This window comes from Mytilus edulis, chromosome 3 (genome assembly GCF_963676685.1).
Source record: "Mytilus edulis chromosome 3, xbMytEdul2.2, whole genome shotgun sequence".
Taxonomy (NCBI): domain Eukaryota; kingdom Metazoa; phylum Mollusca; class Bivalvia; order Mytilida; family Mytilidae; genus Mytilus; species Mytilus edulis.
The window spans coordinates 89,828,794-89,834,793 of NC_092346.1; positions in this window are offsets into that span (position 1 = coordinate 89,828,794).

The window sequence follows — 6,000 nt, forward strand, 5'->3', positions numbered from 1 at the left end:
GTCTTTCACTTTTTTCTTAAGCCTTCAGTATTACAGCAACGTATTTTGGCTGTGCAGTTCTAACAATAGTATGGCTTATTTCTTAATATAATTATTAGCGCCTGAAGACCAAAACCACAATTTTGACAGATCTTGCCTTTTGAGTATTAAATTTAAAATGCACAAGGCTGTTATTCAATGATTGCCGTTTGTTTTTGTTTTGTTTTATCTGGATACTTATGATAACGTTTCAAGTGGTTATGACTTTTCTTGTGTGACTGAGCTACTAATATCTCTCCCACATAGCACAAAATAGAACAATTGATCTCAGTATTTATCTATGAACATGATGGAATAAGTGTTTATTTTTTTCTTTAATAAAGAAGGAAAGAATTACGATACCATCTTTGTAATTTAACGGTCGAAATGTCATCAACTATATTTAGCATTTCATAACCGTTTGACCAATCTTGTCGAACTATTTACCACAACTAAAGATTTATATTTGATACTGAAGCAAAGCAATAATCGTAGCACGTTTGATAAATAGTTCTTAGTGTCAGTCTATGTTTTGCGCAAATATTATGTGAACATCTAAACGGGAACATGTACATGTGATTTTATTATGAACCCTGCTTTGTACTAGACCAACAACACTTAGCCTGATTTTAAACATGCTGGTTCACAGGTAACAGTTTGAAGACAGGAATGTCGCCCTGATCAGACACATTATGCTCAATCTGAGCCGCACAATTTTGCGTTTACGCCTAAATGCCACATGCTTTATACAAAATCAGCAAAAAAAGAGATAAATCTAAGTTTAATTGACCGAGATGTATGTATTATAACCACGATATCACCTAGGCAGTTATGTATCTTAGAGTTTGTGTATTTGTTAATCACATTATGACATAATGCCAACTTACGCGCTACTGAGTAAGGGCAACTGCAAAAGTTTTGTGTGTTGAAAGGGAAAGAATATGATGATACAACTTATGAACTTCTTAGGAAGAAAGATAAGAAGTTAGCAATATCCTTTAACTCTACTTTCCGTTATATAAATGATGTTCTTTCACTAAATAATTCAAAATTTGGTGACTATGTTGAACGCATCTATCCTATGGAACTAGAGATAAAAGATACTACAGATACAGTTAAGTCGGCCTGGAATAACCGTTTCACAAATCATATCGGATATGTTCCTTACGTCGTAACGACAATCCCCTTCCCTTTCATGAATGTGATCTACCGAATTAGACATTTTACCGGATTTGTTATCACATAAGCAACACACGACGGGTGCCACATGTGGAGCAGGATCTGCTTACCCTTCCAGTGCACCTGAGATCACCCCTAGTTTTTGGTGGGGTTCGTGTTGCTTATTCTTTAGTTTTCTATGTTGTGTCATGTGTACTATTGTATGTCTGTTTGTCTTTTTCATTTTAGCCATGGCGTTGTCAGTTTATTTTCGATTTATGAGTTTGACTGTCCCTCTGGTATCTTTTGTCCCTCTTTTATACATTCAAATCTTTTGTCCCTCTTTTATACATTCAACGTTTACACATCTGAAACAGCTGATTGACTGACTGACTGATGTTGGATTTTAACGTCCGGCTACCTTAATAGATATTGCAGACTACAATTCTTTTAGTGTTGGGCCAAAAGATAATATTACACGGCCGACACTCGGCTAACCGAGAGATTGATCGGTTAATCTATATTGAGTATGCGGCTATATGGGCGATTTGGTCTGTTAATCGGGTTGGTTATACGTCTGTTAAGAGTAAAACGCTTAATTTAATGTTAAACTATATTAAATATACAGATTTTTGGCATGTTATAAGAACCAAATAAAAAAAAAAGAAAAGTGTCTAACAAAATGATAGCTATCATAGAACATTTTGCACTTGTAAAAACATTTCTTAGTCTGCGCAATTTTCAGTAAAACTAAAAGGCGTCGCGCAAGTATGTAGTATTTATGCTTATACGCATAGCAATTTTTTAATAAAAGGCGAAACAAACAAATTTATATATCATTCAAAGGACAAAAAATGGTACTGTGGTTCTAAAAAAAAATTGACATTAGTAAATATTTCATAATTGTAAAATAACGTGAATAATACCACGTTTTATTGAAAAGTATGGGAATAAAGTCTGTTAATGGGTTGGACAATTGAAATTGTGTCAGTTAAGAGTTATTTAGCCACTACAATAATTATGCTACCTTTATATTTTCCCCTTGAAAAATTGAAGAATGAGATGTTCCTGAGTAAACAAACATGACAATACGGTGCCACAGTATCCTAGAAAGAGCATTTTTATTTTGACTTTCTTTGCATTTTATTAAAGGGTGTGTCACTTCAATATAGCGTGATATGGATTGGCCTCTGGAATATGCATGAATTTTTTATTGACGTTTTCAATCAGCCTTAATTTGTGTGTCTGTTCGAAGTAGCACGTTCTCAATTCCGACTGAAAGTGTCTTTCTAATACAACACAGGGTACATATAACGTGTTCTCGTTGACATATGAACATGATTTTTGTCACTGGGCGTTAAACCCTAATTCGTCAGCATCATCCAATTGGTTCTTTTCTTCTATTACTTAATCATATGTTGTTTACAAATCACTCTAAAAAAGTAAACGGAAAGAAGCAAATGCAGCTACATTTGGTTATTTTAAGTTTCAATTAATTTTATTCAGTTTAGTTCCTTTCTACATAAGTGCAGAGGAGAACTACAGTTGTCTATGGTGGCCGGTGAAGTCCATTTCGCGTTTTCGCGATTTCGCCTTTTATATTCTATAGGGCGAAAACGCGAAATCGCGAAGTCGAAAACGCGAAAACGCAAAGTCGAAAACGAGAAATCGGTTTCGCGTTTTCGCGTTTTCGACTTCGCAATTTCGAGTTTTCGCCATATAGAATATGTAAGGCGAAAACGCTAAAGCGCTAAAACGCAAAATGGCATTAACCTGCCACCATAGTTGTCTGCATGTAAACGTCTAGAATTTATTTTTTAGCAATGTATCACTCTCTACTGTCCTTATATATTATTCTATATTCTTCGTTTCCATCCAGATTCTCGTGTATACCATGAGGGTCCGGATTGGACGTATTGTTTATTTCTGTATTCTTTAAATGGTTATGTCATTTTTTCAAGTCTACATTTTATTTATCTTACTCATTATTCTTTCTTTATTTTTCATATTTTGTCATCCCAATATATTTTACTTACTGATGTTTAGTTACATTACGACGTTTATTTCTGATTTATATACTGGTTACCGATGACAAATGTGTGTCATTCATGACAATTAAACAGAATCAACATGATATATGCGATCATTCTTGGAAGAAATTAATATTACTTTAATATTACACTTTTTGAAACCATTTTTATCAATTTTAAATTTCATGTGTTGTTTCCGTATATGTTATGTTTCATTGCTCATGTGTTGTTTTCGTATATTTTAGCCGCTCGTCTTGAGCCTACTCATTTGATCCGATAACACCCCATATAGCAATAAAATTATACTTTTATTACCATTCATAACTCTTAACAGACCAATTAACAGACCGGGTTTTATACATCCGACCCATTAACAGACCAGGTTTTAAATAAAGATTGGTTTATGTCACCAAAATACAGATTTTAGTGTAGATTTTTCACACAATGATATCAATATGGTTAACAAACATAATGCCTTTCTTTTTTCGATGTTCAAAATATTGAATGCAAGTAAATTTAACCAATGTGTCATTTTGTGTACATTTTATGTGTGTAAAATGTGTATAAATTTATTGATGAGTAATCCGCCTTTTCATTTTATAGATCGTACATTGAAGCTAGAAAAATAATAATCTCACCACTGAATTCAGTACATTGAATTGTTTTGTTAGACATGAATACTTTTTATGATGAGAATATATTTAGAAAGTTATACAATGAAACATGCTGAACTTTCAATGATTTTCTCGAGAACATCTGATTAACAGACTTTAGCCAACCCGATTAACAGACCAACCGCCGATATAGCCGCATACTCAATATAGATTAACCAACCAATCTCTCGGTTAGCCGAGTGTTGGCCGTGTATTAGGATGGAGCCTACCCATATCATATTGCTCATGTTATCCTCAAAGTCGAATATTCGTTTATGATTAGTGATGAATGAAAACACCACAGCCTTTTTTATATGAATAAAAGCAGGGCAATAAAGGCAACAGAAGTATACCGCTGTTGAAATTTATAAATCGATTGAGAAAAAATCAAATCCGGGTTGCAAACTAAAACTGAGGGAAACACATCAAATATAAGAGAACTACGACAAAACTGAAACACAACATTAAAAAGTAACACACGCAGAAACGAACTATAATATAACAATGGCCATTTTCCTGACTTGGTACAGAACATTTTAAGAAAAAAAATGGTAGGTTGAACCTAGTTTTTTTGGCTAGCCAAACCTCCCGCTTTTATGGCAATGTTAAATATAACATGAAAATGACAACATTACATGGCAGGACTACAATACAAATAAATGGGAGAACATATAGGACAGAGAGACTAACGAATAATAGCTAACAAAAGGTACCATGTTTAAAATTTAATACGTCAAAGGTGTGTTTCGTCCACCATCTACGAGACAATAATCCGAACGACAAAACAACCCAAAAGATAAACTATCTTGAATAGTACACAAGTGTCGACGCAAAGATTAAGTAAAGGCAACAGTGGTGTTCCGATGTTTAGAAGTCACTATTCTATTGAGAGAAAACAAATCTGTGTTACAAACTAAAACTGAGGGAAACACACCAACTATACAACTATATGAAAAAAAACAAAGGAACAACAGGAACATTGAATGGCAACAAATACAAATGCCAACATACATAGAAACTAATTATTTGAGAACCACTGCCATAATTCTAACTTGTTACAGGAAATTTTACGAAAAAAAGTAGGTTTGACATTTATTTAGTAAATCTACAACTATGATAGACTATGAACAATATTGGCTTGACATATTTTACAGAAATCTGTCTTCAATGTCTACTGTTAATGATTGCATGATGCCTTCTATAAGTCTTTTAGCATATTTTCTCTTTGGGTTGCTGTCTCATTCAGGTGACATATAGGATACATGTCAATTTATTCTTAATTTTGATATTTATGACAATAAAATTCCGTTTTAAGTATGTAAGTAAACAGACATTGATGCATGATTAAAATTCAATTACACATCTAAACAAAAACAAAACACAATGGCCTTTAATCCAAACAAACGTGTATTAGATAAGCACCATTGATTTCATGATAAACGCAATAAACAAATAGAACATGATGAAAATACTCCGAATCCTCCTGAGAACACTACTAATTGCAACATGCAATTTATCAGTCTATCATATGAATTCATTAAATAAATATGACAATTTTCTTTCCATGCTCGCGTTTTGTAATTAAAAACATGTAAAATAAAAGTTCGTTATGGTCTTGATAGTTATACGTTTGGAATATTGGATAATATCAATTCCCGAAGTTGTCAACAATTCTTTTGATGTGTTTGAGCTTTTGATTTATCCATTGATAAGGGACTTTCCGTTTTGAATTTTCCTCGGAGTTCAGTATTTTTGAAATTTTACTTTTTCCCCAAAGTATAAACACAAAACGGAGGTCGTTTGGATTTTAATAGAAATAGAAATACTATTTAATAACTTTCATCGATTTTTATAAGAGTTCCGTTATTATTTAAACGTCATTTTTGTTAAGGTTTGTTTAAAAAAAACTGCCTCTGCAAGTTAAACTTAATTCCGGGGAAATTCTCTCTCCTTCTGTCCTTCAATATCAACATTCGAGATTAATAAAAATGATATCCTGGTGTATGATGATCCAGTCAATTCTTAAATGAAATTCTGTAAACCATATTGTTTTATCAACACAATTAACTAATAACGCCAAGCCAACTTTCAATTGCATCTTATAAGTTTCTTCGATATTAATATCTTTGCTACAGTTTGCT